The sequence below is a fragment of the Triticum dicoccoides genome, chromosome 6A, assembly GCF_002162155.2.
Source record: "Triticum dicoccoides isolate Atlit2015 ecotype Zavitan chromosome 6A, WEW_v2.0, whole genome shotgun sequence".
In the NCBI taxonomy this organism is placed as follows: domain Eukaryota; kingdom Viridiplantae; phylum Streptophyta; class Magnoliopsida; order Poales; family Poaceae; genus Triticum; species Triticum dicoccoides.
In genome coordinates, this window is record NC_041390.1 from 377,849,130 (window position 1) to 377,863,628 (window position 14,499).

Sequence of the window (14,499 nt, forward strand, 5' to 3'; positions counted from 1 at the left end):
ATCGACATGAATGTAGAGTAATAATTGATGCGACAAGTGTACAACCTCTTTGCCGTAGCCATGTCGACCTCACCATCATTGGGTTGGTCGCTGAAGAAGTTGAGGCAGAGGTGGCTGTCGGAATTGTGGAGGAAGATCTGAGGAATCTGTAGAGGGCGTCCAGTGCACTGCTCTATTGTGATGGATCGTTCCACCATTGGAGAAGCTCGGGTGAGCCGTAAGACGTCGAGGCTGAAGCAGCACAAGACAGACATCGTTAATCTCAAGTGGGATTCTAATAACATCTCCTATAGATGATGTAAAATACATTACCACCAAACCCTAGCCAGCCCTCTAGCCCCCCCAAGCTGAGTTTTTTCTCGGGCGATCCCCACGCCACTGCCCCAACATCGCGCCCCTCCACCGTCGGCGACCACCGCCCCCACCCTGAACCCTAAGATAGATAGTGGGGTTCCTCTCCGGCGAGCCCCCTCCCCGCTGCGGGTGGTTCTTCCTTAACTCCGGCGAAACCCCCACCCCCTGAAAATTGACTAACCCAAAAGTCGATTTAGTCAGCTGAAGTGTAGCTAAATTGGAGCAGAGCAGCAGCACAAGCGAGGGGTAGAGTAGTAGTAGCAGCACGAGCGAGCGAGCAAGCGAGAGTCGGAGCAGCAGCAGCGCGAGCGAGAAAGAGCCGGAGCAGCAGCAGCTGCGAGCGAGCGAGTGAGAGCCGGAGCAGCAGCAGCAGATCCGGCTGGTATGGACGCCACCGTCGAAGGGGCCTCGCACTGGGGGAGAGCCGCCATGGAGATGTTTCCCGCGGCGCTGACTTCGAGGTAGCCATTCCATGGGGGTGCAGGATGGTGCACCATCGGCTCCGGGAGGTCGAGGTAAGGAGAAGGTGCGGTGCGATGAGTGTGCAATCTCTTTGTTGGCACCGAGTAGGCCTCGGCTTCGTCCGAGGAGTCGGTGAGGATGTTGCGGTTCTGGTGGACCAGGTTAAGGTGGCGCTGCGGGAATGGAGCAACCTGATAGACGAGGCGATCATCGGGGAAGCTCCTTGGAGGTCGAGTACGGGGCAGCTGAACCGGCGGGATGAAGAGATGGACGACAGATCATCATCCGGGGAGGTGGATGAGGGACGTCGAGTTGTTGCGGTGGATGACGTCATCGGGGAAGAGGCTCCGGCTGGGTAGAGGTGAGGTGGCGGACGGAGGAGGGTGGGGTTTCGCGGCTGGAGTGGAGAGGTTATGGCGGCCGGGGATTTCGAATGGCCAAAATGAGGCGATGGGAGGGGGAACCATGACTTAGGGACGCGCTTGTCCAAAATGTAGGGTGTGTTACAAAAGTACCCCCACCGTTTTGAACTAGTGGCCCTTTTGGCTCAGGATTAGAAGGGGGATTTCGCGTGTTGGGATTTGGCAGCTGGAGGGAGTTTTCGCGCGCGTTGTAATTTTGGGAAAGCAAGGCGTGGGTTGTGAATGCGCCAGTTTTTGGAGCACGATATCTAAATTTTCGGTATATAACAATGCGCAGGTTAAATTTTAGGGACAAGCCTAACGTGTAATATTGTACTTGTATGTACCAAATGAATTCGCACTTCCCTCAATGAAAAAACAAAAAAAAACTATTCACACCAAACAAAGAGAGAGTCTTGTCCCGTTTTACTATACAAATGCTATTCAAAAGAGAGTATGAATCCATGTTATGTCCAATTAAATTTTTTCACTGGCTATATAATGCATGTAACCTACTCATACCAACATTTTAATGCATTGCAAATGTCCATACTACCGCTGTAATTCGAAATAAATTTGAAGTTGTTTCTCTATTTCAATAAGAATCTACAATCATGATTGTTGCCAACTTCAACCATCATTCGTGTATTACCTTAAACACACACCACATGATTACTATAGAGATAGATATGAACTATGTGTACTATATGAACTCGAATTCAATTTTTTGTATACACTTGATGTTGATTCCAAGTAATAGTACATTTGATGTACTAACTATATATTCATAATCTATACCATGTTCCATATGTACACCGTGTTTATCACACAAAGTATAGTGCCCCGCCCCTACATTATTCTCGGCGTCCTGGGAACAGGGGTGCCCAGACTTGCCTGCATGCGGCCCGCTAGCGTGGCTTCATCAATGGCCCAGTAGGGCCCAACTCAAGACCCTTGCGAGGGGCCAAGCCTTGCGAGGCGGACGACACCAAGACCTCCCTGGGGGCAGCCACACTAGGCTGGCTCCTGAGGAGCAGAGATATCTATGCAAGGGGCACCTTGTGAGATTCACGTGACGTGAGCCATGCCGACCAAGGCCAGGCGGGCACCAGCGGGCGCCAGCGGGTGCAGTGTACCAGTTTCCTCTTTGGTGCTAAGGAGGAAAGCGTTGGCGAGGAGTCCCGAGGCATCAGGAAAAGGTTTCCATCTCGGTGCAACAAGACCAAGACCAGCAGCAAGGCAGGACGGAGGTCATCACGGAGCCCACAACAGCGTCACCACCAGAGCCTTTGGGAGGCAAAGACTACTTTTGTCAGGATAGCTTGTACTAGATGCCCCCTTCAAACATGGCCATTGTGGGATCCCTTCCTGCCTAAACATTTGGGAAGAGCACCAAGGCCACTATAAATAGGACCTAACCACCACCGTAGGGGGTACGGATCATTGAGATCACCCTAACACTCACCAGCTCATCGAGCTAAAGAACACCTCACCTCCTGAGACTGTTCGTCCACTGTATTAGTTCATCCTCAGCCCCCCAAGGCAATCCACCACACACTTGAGTAGGGTATTACACCGCGAGGTGGCCCGAACCAGTATAAACCACCGTGTCTCTTGTTCTTTGGGTTCATCGAGCTAGGCCGTGGAATCGTTGAGCGAGCGAGCTAGGGAGAGAGTGTTCTTCGTGCGCACCCCAAAGTTCAAACCTCTCAAGGGTTTGCCGGAACCCGTAGTCTGACATTTGGCGTGCCAGGTAGGGGTGCACCGAAGCCCCTCTTCCATCAATCGACCCGTTGACACCCCATGGTTCCGATGTCTGACGATCCAAGGACTCACCCAGACCATTGGGCTACTTGGCCCAGCCGGGCAGCGCCTTCCACTCAAGAAGATCTCAACTCCGCACTCCAGGTAGCCCGCACACCGGCGAACACCGCCAGGCGCGGGGGGCGCGGACCGGCGCCCTCCACCCTCGCACCATGGCGCACGCGCACCACCATGCGATCTTCAGGCTATGCTTCGGCAGTGGCACCGCACACCCGACGGGAGCAGGCGAACATGCGAGCCGTGCTCATCGTCGCGCAGGAGCTGCTGCGATACAGGTTGGCGAAGAGCGGTCGCGATGTGCTGCTGGAGCGTGTTGCTGAGCTACTAGACGCTACCTCCAGAGGTATGTCGCCTTTCTGTTCCTTGCCCACGCTGCAGGTTGTGGCAAAAGCACGCGCGAGGCCCCAGCGAGCTCGCGCGCCCCCTAGAGCGCTAGGGGGACCCAATGATGCCGCGATGGCGCCAGCGCAAGGGGGAACAGGTGCTGGCGGTCCGCTGCGAGGGCCCGCTGGAGCGCCACACAGTGGCCACCAGGGCCAGGCGCAACAGCTGGTGGCTCAAGGCTTTGGGAACTAAGGTGACGGCTCTGGCGGGGCGACCGAGGACGCCTACGTGCCATGTATGTTGAACCTGGAGTTCATGCTGGGGGAAGGCCCCAACCCGTTCCCTGAGCCAGGATGGGAGGGAGGAATTCCCGAATCGGGGGCCTTCCATGAGTCGCTCGGAGCCTTCACCGACCCCTTCAGCGACGATGACGATGGGGTACTGCCAACATCTCGGGAGCAAGTTTATGCTAACCATGGGCTGCAAGTGAACCAGACCACAGCAGCAGTCGGAAACCCCAGGGACGTGGCTCCGCCCTCGGCGGGAGTAGTGCACTAGGAGCTACGCGGGAGGGGCCTGGAGCCAGGGCCTCCCCCGCGCTGCACGGAGCAATGCGCTACACGGAGGTAGGTCCTCTACCGGGGGAGCCGTCGGCGTGCCCTTCCCCTGGCAAAGGGCCCGTGGTCACCGAGGGTGCCGCCAGCATCCCCTTTACCCCTTGGCCTCGTCCTGGTTTCTAGACGCCACAACAGTGGTCGGGAGTGGCGCAGGGCGGGGCCCTCGACTGGCGATATGTAGCAAGGCTCACGCCTATGAAGGTCTCCGCTCGTGACACTCTCCTGTAATAATGAGTGGGGCTGTACACACCTCGGAGTATCCGGAGCACCGCCCTCGGGCCTCGGGGGCTCCTGCCCACGTCGCAGTGGAAGCACCATGCTCCGCACTGGCCGTCGACACTGTCCCCCAATGACTATGGTCAGAGCCAGTGAAAGCACTTAGCTCCGCGCTGGTGGGAAGACAAGAAGATTAGCTAGGTGCTGGATGCGGACATTTGCTTTCATCCCCTTTTCTGTAACTCGATTCGCCGCCCTTTTGGATTGAACTTGAAGTCTTTTTTGCTTGTCAAGTGTAGGGGGGAGTCTTCTCTTGTTCGTGTCGATTTCTTGCATTTTGGTTGCATGCTTTATTTCGAGGCTCGCGCCTGCTACCCCTCCCCTTGCGAGCGCCTGGCAAGTGGGGGCTGGGCATGGTACGCGTACGTCAACCACGCTTGAGCAGGTCCAGGTGGTGACAAACCCCCCAGGATCAAGAGTACAATCGCCGCAGGACCACCGCGCGCACACCCTGCCATAATCTAGCATTTGCTCCTTGTGAGGCTCTCTCGGGCGGATCATCAGGGTCCTCAGGAGATCTAAAATCTTTGTGAGCCCCTAAAGGGCTCCCCTCAGGAGAAGGGCACATCAGCAACCTCAAAGCGTGCTCAAGGCCTTCTGGGATCAAGGTAAGTCACAGCAACAACCCTGCCGAGGGGCTCACAAGCTCGCAAAAGCGCGTCTCAAGTTCGTCCTAAAAGATAGAACATCAATTTACATACACGAGGAGCTCTCCCTCCTCCAGAATGCTCTCACGCCCTGCGGGGCCGTGTCCAAGTCTCTGCGTGCAGGTTCAAGCTAAGGAATACATGCTTAATTGGACATGCCGCCCGCAGCATCGTCCTGGTCGCTCTCATACGTGCTGCTGGCACTGTCGCTAGTGTTGTCTTCGCCGTCGCCGGTTGCGCCGTCTACATCCACCACGACCACCACCGCGTTATCCTCGGTAGCGAACACCTTGACCAGGGCATCCACGTGATTGTCCACCCAGTGTGACAGGTTGTCCCGGATAGCCCTGGGCACTAGGGCAATGGCGGTATCAAAGTCAAAGTGGGGGTCAAGGTTCTAGAGATGGCTGAAGATGCATGAGAACGCGTGCCCAAGGAGGCCCCGGCTCCTCTCCTCAACAAGCTCGCGAGCCCTTGCAGCTCGGTCCTCCAGACGCGTCACGATTTCGGTGAAGAAGCGGAGGAGGCTGGCATAGTCTTCCACGCGGGGATGAGGGACGCTCTCCTCACAGATGATGCCCAATGCTCGGTTGGCCCTCACTCTGAGGCCCTGGAGCATGGGGGCGTGCTCGCGCTGCAACATCTGTCGACGACACGCCTCCTCCCTGTTCTACTACGCGAGGTACGCGATGTCATCAATCTACTGCTGGAGCGAGAGTAGATCAGCATGAGCTTCGGCCAGGTCGGCCTGGGCAGAGGTCTGGGCCGCCGTAGCGGTCCTCTCGTGCTGCTCTACCTTGTCCAGCCTTGACCTGAGGGCGGTGGTCCTGCCCTCAGCTTCGGCCTCCAAGAACTTAAACTTTAGGTCATACTCATTGACAAGATCTACACGAGCTTGCGCTACCCTCCGGTTAACCTCCTCCTGGATCTTGGCTTCGCGTGCGGCGATGACATCTTCGTACATGGCCACATGGCGCTCCCTCGTCTCCAGCCACTCAAGCTCGATGCTGCGCTCCGAGGCCTCCAACATCAGTGCCTCGGCATGCTTCTAGATCTTCTTCTCTTCGGAAGGCGCCCCCCTCATTGACGCTAAGACGGCCCTGCACGCCTCGACCTGCTGCTCAAGGGTAGCATTCAAGGCCAGGAGCTCCTGTTCGCGCTTCTTGGCGGCCTCGCGGCAGTGATCGGCCTCTCTAGCCTCCTCCAAGGCCCGGGTGCTATCCTCGCATGAGATCGCAAGGGACACATCAGCCTTCGCACGGGCTTGCTCGTGCTAAAGATGCCCGAGGTTGATGGCCACCTTCAACAGATGCCGCTCATCCGCCAGCCGAAGGCCCTCTATCTCAAGGCGAACGTCAACATCGACAAGCTCTTCCCCGTGCCAGCTCAGTGCACCCATCGCCTCCCGGAAGAGCTCGTAGTGGACAGCGTCGCGCCCGCGCGTAAGTTCAAACGCGCATCGGGGTCCGTCCTCCACGTCGGGAATTGTCGGGGAGGCTTGAGGTGGTTGGCCTTCTTCTAGCAGAGGCTGGAGGGTGGCACCTTCCCCGCCACCTTTAGGGCCTCGGTGGAGGCGCTGCAGCGTGAGGCCTCATGGCTTGAAGAAGAAGCCAGGGCTGAGGCCACCCAGCTGTGAGTGATGACCAATGGAGGAGCCCTTGGACGCCTTCAACACCCTAGATAGGACCGTGAAGGAGGGACGACAAGAACGCAAGATCAAGACCCCCAGTCGGCACACCCTCCTCAGGGATGGTCCTCGGGCCGCGCATAGCAGCCTAGCAAGGGGAGCTCAGGGTCAGTGGCGAGCCAATGACAGGCGGGGGCCGCTCTTCAGGAGATCTCGCCACTCCAACCGAAGGGATCCTGAAGAGTTGTGGTCAGGAGGGGATGCAGCACTTAGGAAATCACGCATATGAAGTACTTACTTGTATTTGGCAAGGTATTTCCTCTGTTTCAATGGCCGGCAGGCGCCACCATTGCAGCTTGGAGGCACCTTCCTCTTGCGGAGTGCCCCGAAATTCAGGTGATGCTTGCTGAAGCCCTAGGGGCGATCGCCGCCGCCTTGGCCAGTTGGCGAGGCTCCTGAGAGGGCGACCTTGGGAGCGTCAGGCTACGTTGGCCCCTCAGCCTCCGGCTTAGGATAGTGCGCCCGAGCCTTGGGGGCTTCCACCCCAGGAGCCTCGGACCATGCCAGCCCCACGGTCGCAGCCTCGGGATAGCTCGCCCGAGCCCCAGGAGCTGCCACCTCGGGGGCCACGACCGATGTCACTTCCTCCGCGGCCACTTCACTGGCATTCGACGGTGCTCGCCCGCCCGCACTTACTTCTGGGGTGAGCACCGAAGCGACAGCAGGCAAAGGAACCACGAAAACACGGCTCTCGCAGGGCCCTTCAAGGCCGACTGGGCGAAGTCCCCATTCATCGAAAGGCGCATCTGCCTCACGAACTCCACCTTGTTCGAGCAACAGTACAAGAGGAAACCCTCCTCTAATAGGTCGGCTTGCGCCAGGTCACCCGTCAAGAGCACAAGCACCGTCCGCAGCACCTCGGTAGGGAGCGCGGACACATGAAGCCTTATGGGGTCCCTGCTGCCGGAGAAGTTCCACATCGATCGAGAGTGACGTTTGAGCGGAGCAATGCGACATCAGATGAACTCCTTCACCACCATAGGCGCCGCCATCCCAAGGTCCTTCAACCCAGCTAGCCGACACCAGACGTGGGCGAGCCGCCGGTCAACGAGCTTCGCGTGCCCTGAGCCGGAGATCGGGACGACCGGCGCCTGTGGGAGCAGGAGCAGAGGGCTGAGCACGCCAGCATCCATGAATACCCACCGCTTCCAAAATCCACCCACAACTAGTGAGAGCTCGAAGTCAATCCCCGAGCCGGTCGTTGCCGCAACAGCTTGGAAGGTCACGCACCCCGAATGCTGGTGGGCGTCAGTCAGGTGCAGCGAGATGACATGGCGAAGCAAAGCCACGGAAGGGGCAATGCCCACCATGGCCTCGCAGACAAAGGCGAAACGGCGAGGAGGATGATGGACTAGGGATCCAGGTACAGTGCATTGATTTGGTAGTGCGAGAGCACGGCGTTGAAGAAATTGGAGAAGGGGTGAATTAGGCCAGCCTAGAGGGCGTGAAGATGGACGGGGATCCAGGTGGCCGTCCTATCGATTACGGCGCGGGAAGCAGGCCAAGCCACCATCACCGTCCATTCATTGGAATCAGCAGCGAGCGCGGGGCGAACCTTGTCCATCCCTTCTTGGTTGACCACCACCGACCGCTCGATGGCGGGTTCAAAGACCGGCGACGCCTGGGATAAGGCATGGGTCTTCTTTTGGCTTGATGACATGACGACGGAGAGGATTGGTGCCGGGTCAGTCCAGGGGAGGAAACCACTATTTTCTGGAAGACAAGGAGTTGTGGAAGCGCCCTACCAACAATGGAGGTGGATCTGTGTTCACAATGGTGGCCGCCTAGCCCAGTGGATATCAAGGCTGAGTGGGGGAGTGGAGGCACCCACGTACCATCAATTGCCAGGCATCGACCGAGGCCACAGGCGGTTGGGGCCCGCGGCTCTCCGCACTTACCCTTTGGCTTCGACTCGAAGCCAAGCTCGAGTGCACCTTGGGCCCGAGGGCTACTGTCGGCGTCCTGGGAACAAGGGTGCCCAGACCTGCCTGCCCGCGGCCCGCGAGCATGGCTCCGTCAACGACTCGGTATGGCCCAGCTTCAGCAGCAACAACTCAAGACCCTCGCGAGGGGCCAAGCCTTGTGAGGCAGACGACACCAAGACCTCCCTGGGGGCAGCCTCACTAGGCTGGCTCTCGAGGAGTGGAGATATCTATGCAAGGGGCACCTCGCGAGGTTCACGTGACATGAGCCATGACGACCAAGGCCAGGCGGGCTCCAGCGGGCGCAATATACCAGTTTCCTCTTTGGTTCTAAGGAGGCAAGCACATGCGAGGTGTCCTGAGGCATCAGGCAAAGGTTTCCATATCGGTGCAACAAGACCAAGACCAGCAGGATGGCAGGATGGAGCTCATCGCGGAGCCCACGGCAGCGTCACCACCAGAGCCTTTGGCAGGCGAAGACTACTTTTGTTAGGATAGCTTGTACTAGATGTCCCCATTCAAACTTTGCCGTTGTGGGATCCCTTCCCGCCGAAACATTTGGGAAGAGGACCGAGGCCACTATAAATAGGACCTAGCCACCACCATAGGGGGGTACAGATCATTGAGATCACCCTCGCAGTCACCAGCTCATCAAGCTCAAGAACACCTCACATCCTGCGGCGGTTCATCCACTATATTAGTTCATCTGCAGGCCCCCGAGGCAATCCACCACACACTGGAGCAGGGTATTACAACATGAGGTGGCCCGAACCAGTGTAAACACATGTGTCTCTTGTTCTTTGGGTTTGTCGAGCTAGGCCGTGGAATCATTGAGCGAGCGAGCTAGGGAGAGAGTGGTCTTCGTGCGCACCCCAGAGTTCGAACCTCTCAAGGGTTTGCCGGAACCCGTAATCTGACAATTACGACAAGTATTTAGCCCTAAGCTGCAAAAGCCACACATTAGCCCAAATTATAATCAATGTTCTATATATTATATGTAGTACTAGCAAGATGCCCATGTGTTCCACAGAACATCAAGATGATCGAGGGAGGACTCATTTGCAAATATGGAGAGGGGTGTGGGTATCTTTTTTCAAAATTGCCAAAGTTTCCTTCCTATCCATCAGATATAAATCAGACGAGCTATATTGCAGGATGGCAGGCACACCATCATCAACAACTCTATTTTTTATAAGAGTAGAGATAAAATATATTATATGTAGTATAACATGTTCATAACATGGGTATCACCGTTATATTTATTCATGCATGCGTCGGTTTAAAACACTATGATAAATTCTTCAAATTTCCGAATTCATTTTTTATAATGAATTATGATCTCTATTCGTCTTTTACACCCACACAATCCTCTTTTCTTTGTAGTCAGCACTAACTTTCTCTCGTGCATGCACACGCCGGCATCCCTCTCATCCTCCCTCAGCATTCTCTAGCTCCATCACACAAATTCATCTTTTCACTTTAGGTCTTTCACTCACACTGTGTGTAGGCCCCTTAGCTCCTTCTTTACGGCACATATCGATCGATATGCCTCTCTAGCTAGGTGTGCCTACCACAAACACAAGCTTTCCCTCTTCTCCTCTCACTGTCCATGCCTCATTCCCACCCCTCTTTTCATTGATCTCGTACTCGCACACTCCATCCCGTCGATATAGTATGCCTCTCGCACCACCTCCTAGATGCATCCCTCTCTCTCTATCCTTCTCCCCAGGCCTTATTTTCTTCTAACACATACATGCATGTATACCGATCGATCTCCCTACATATACCTAGGTCGAGTTTAACTATTCCCCCCCCACCCATCAATCAACATACCTCACAAGTTATGTCTCTTCTTTCTTTGACAAAGGACGATTGATCTTCCTATGTAGTTACGTCCGCTTACCACATCCATATCATCCCCCCTCATCATTCGTGCATGTCTCCTGACCCGTCTCTCACATGCATGTGCACAGACGGGCAGCCATCCCCTCTCTTATTGATATTGCAGGCGCGCCCTCCGTTTTTCTAGCAAGCATCTCCCACCATTTGTTAGAAGCAACTCCACCACCACCACCACTCCCTCCAACACTCTAGCTCTGTCTCGCTCCCAACCTTATTCCTCTCCCACACATATGGATGGATGCCGATTGATCTCCCCCAATACATAAGGTAGGACTCTCTCCTTCTCCACACATATACCATGCATTGTACCTCTATAGTTAATTTGGTCTCCCCCACCCCACCACACACCGATAGTCGAGAGCTGTAAGTAGGCATCCATGCCACAGAGACAAACTACACATGTCCCCTCTCACGCTCCAGTAGGCCAACCACCCTATATCTTTGACGTCGGCACAGACAAATTCGATGGCACTCTTTATCGATCGGGCGTGCACACACACACACACATCATCATCCCTCTCTTCGATTCTATGGATACCTCAAGCCGATGTTACCTCCACTCTCTTCTTGTGGATCGCCCCCTCTATGTATGTGATATATCCAAGACTCTATTTCACACATATTGCATATGTTACATTTTTCGATTGAAATATCATCCACATATATTGCTTGTCTATTTCTCAACTACTCCCCCCCAAAAAAACACACACTATATCTTTGTATGTTTGTATCTCTCTCGCACAACCCCACATAGGTGGTGTATGTAAACAAAGAGAATAGGTGCCCGCACTCACGCTTCGTGCCCAGCCACACCAGCGTGGGTACACGGTGGAGCTCATTTCTGTACGAAAATGGCAGCCCACATGCTAATTTGAACGCGTGTAGCGGTTGTTTACCTACGAAGGTCGTGTACGATGCATGCACGAAACAAAGTTTGACTTGATGTGTTGGCGTGTTATTTTTAAATAAAGTTATATCAATCAATGGCACGTACACAGAATATAAAATGCTTTTTATGGAGAAAAAGGTAGTCCGCTCCAGTATATACAATGGAGCCCGCCTGCCTGGGTTTGTCTCTCTTCAGAGTATCTCACGCAAGGCGGCGGTGGCCTCTCTCTCTCACTGTTGGTCACTGATCCGGCCGCATCCCGTCTGCCGGCGGAAAGGGAGGATGTGCATCATTTCTCCATTCGACGGCTCCAAGGCAACGCGTCCCGATCTGCGGTACCCGTCGTTCTCTTTAACCAAGCTCCGACGTTGTAGGCCTACGCCACCTACTCGCTGCCACAGTATGGGTAGATCCCATCCGCCGCCGCTCACCTATTTACATCCCGACGACCCCCAGGTATCCCCTCCGGCCTTTCTCCACTGCCTGTCTTCCCACGTCGCTGCATCTAGAAAATCATGCATGTGAATCTTCCATAGTTCTGTTGACACCAGATTTTGGCATGGCCAAGAACACAATTAAGATGGACTCAAATGAAAAGGCGTTCAAAGTGAGAGAGTTTTGTATCTTCAAAGGGAGAAAATTTGATATTTGGGCCACAACCATCCGATCTCATCTCTAAGGCCGAAGTTGTGTTCAAAGTACTGAGTTTTCATATTCAGAGCACTATTCGGCTGATTACACCCCCGAGACCGCCTCATATGGAAAAATGATCTACACCATTCGTCTTCGTCTCATCGAAATGATCAGTATTGATATAAATATTGTCTCGATCCGAGTTCATATGCAAAAGTTAGAGGCAACACTTCACGGATAGGTCCTGTGTGAAAAAGTGACGCGAGGGACCAGACACCCATCTAGGTGGTGTCTGATAAGTCGCGTGAGTTATTCGGCCTTTGCCGGCTGGATAAAGCTTGCCGGTGTGAGCTTGCAGGGATAGAAACCTTGCCGGCGTGGAAGCTTGCCAATGTGAGCTTGCCGGGATAGAAACCTTGCCGGGATAGAAACCCTGCCGGTGTAAGGCTTGCCGGGTAGAAACCTTGCCGGTGTGGAAAGCTTGCTGGGGTCGAGGCTATTAGAGTCAATCCTACAAGAAGTTGAAGATGGGTTTAAAAGGTTATTTAGATGACTTCAATTGGAAAAGTGTTCTACAAGGAAGTTGTGTGTATCGTTGAAATGGTCAACTTTGCTTTTGAAGTCATCATCACTTGAGCGAGTATACAGCCTGCAGAGTTGCTGCAAGACTCGGACAGCCAAGAAAACTGCACGACCAAATCTGGCTAAAAGTTAAAGATAACCTCATAAAGTATTGAAGATGACCTTATTTGGAAAAATGATCAATAGGAGAGTTGTTCGTATCATCGATACACACAAATTTTATATTTTGATCTTTTCGATTGGAGGTTATATGCAAATTCCACAGCCTGTACAAGGAACAAGATAGAAGTTTGGGCCAAATTCGGGCTGAATCCAAGTTGGACTGGAACTAAAGCTGTAGGACGTGAATTGATGTAATTTTCTTGTAAGGAAAGCCTAGATGAATCCTTTACTTGTACGGGAAGTCCAGCCGCCTCTTATATATGTTAGAGGTGTCAGCCGATTGGAACAACACACAATCGAACAAATCAATATACTATTTTTTTCATCTACGTTTTATCTCTCCATCGCTTTTCTCTCTCGTTTTTCGCTGTTCCTCGAGTTTGAGAGCTGCGAATCCCAAAGCTCTAGGGGCGAGCGAATCAGCCTACGGCAGCCCATTGCCGCGACACTCCCTAATGGGGTACCTCCTGGCAGCCCATATACTAAAAAGCACCCGCCGACAGTCCTGTGTATCGCGTTGTTGGTCGGGTCTCCTTCGACGTGACCTACGGTGCATCACCCCCGGCATCGAGGGTACATGTGACGTGTTCATGTGTCAACACACTTTTTGGCGACTCCGCTAGGGACTAAAGATCAATCAACATCATCCACCATGTCCGATCTTCCCAAGCCATCTGAGGTAGACGCTGATAACATCATTAAGCCCACTCTTGATGACATATTGGCCGATCACTGCCAAATCTATGAGGAGTATAAGAAGGCGCGCGAGGAGAAGGACCTGCACGAGTTCCTTGCAAAATTCAAGGAGGGTTGCCAAGGAAACATCACTCGGATTGAAGAAATGAAGTTCCCTCCTCTTCAAGCCGATCAGGTTAAACCCCCTGTGAGTACTACATTTTATCCTGAGCAGTGGGCTGAGATTGAGAGTCGTATCGCTGATGGTAACGATCTGGTCTATCAAACTTTCATAGAAAATACTAATTCCTATAAGAATATATCTCAATCAGCTAGTGATAATGAAGGTGTAGCTACTAGTGTGCAAAACCCTAATCTGGCTTTACATATCTCATAGGCGCCTCCCATGCTGATGACTTATTATCCTACTCAAACAAATCAGATTGTGACTGCACCCATTAATCCTATTATGAGCATGCCAGGTTCGGTAGCAACGCCGGACCAAACCCTACCTATAGCTACAACCACTCGGCCAATACCGAACTATGGTTCGACATACATGCCACAGTTCCTACCTATAGCTAGTAATCCTGCTCCTCCTATGCTACAACAACAAGCTTCATCATCTACTACAGATGATGCCCTAGCTAATCTTAGGGAGGAGATGGCTAAGATGCTTCAGGAGGATTTCGGAGTTGAGTTACATCGGAATCAGGTTTACCAAAAGCCATACCCCGAGTACTTTGATGCCATCCAGTGCCCTCCGGGATATAAGATTCCAGATTTTCTTAAGTTTAATGGAGAAGGACCGAAAACCACATGGGAGCATGTTAGTAAATATTTGTCGCAATTAGGTGAGGTAGGCTCGCTAAATGAATTGAGTGCGTTTGTTTCCTTTATCATTAACCGTTACATCATTTTCATGGTTTTCTTCTTTACCACATGGTTCTATTCGGGTTTGGTCGTAGCTAGAGTAGAAATTTCATGATCACTTTTATAGCGGCGACAATGAACTCAAGTTGTCCCATCTAACATCGGTCAAATAGAAGCATGATGAATCGGTCTCCGATTATGTTAAGATATTTAGAGAAACAAAAAACCGCTGTTATAGTTTGGTGATAACCGAGAGACACTTGGAAGAC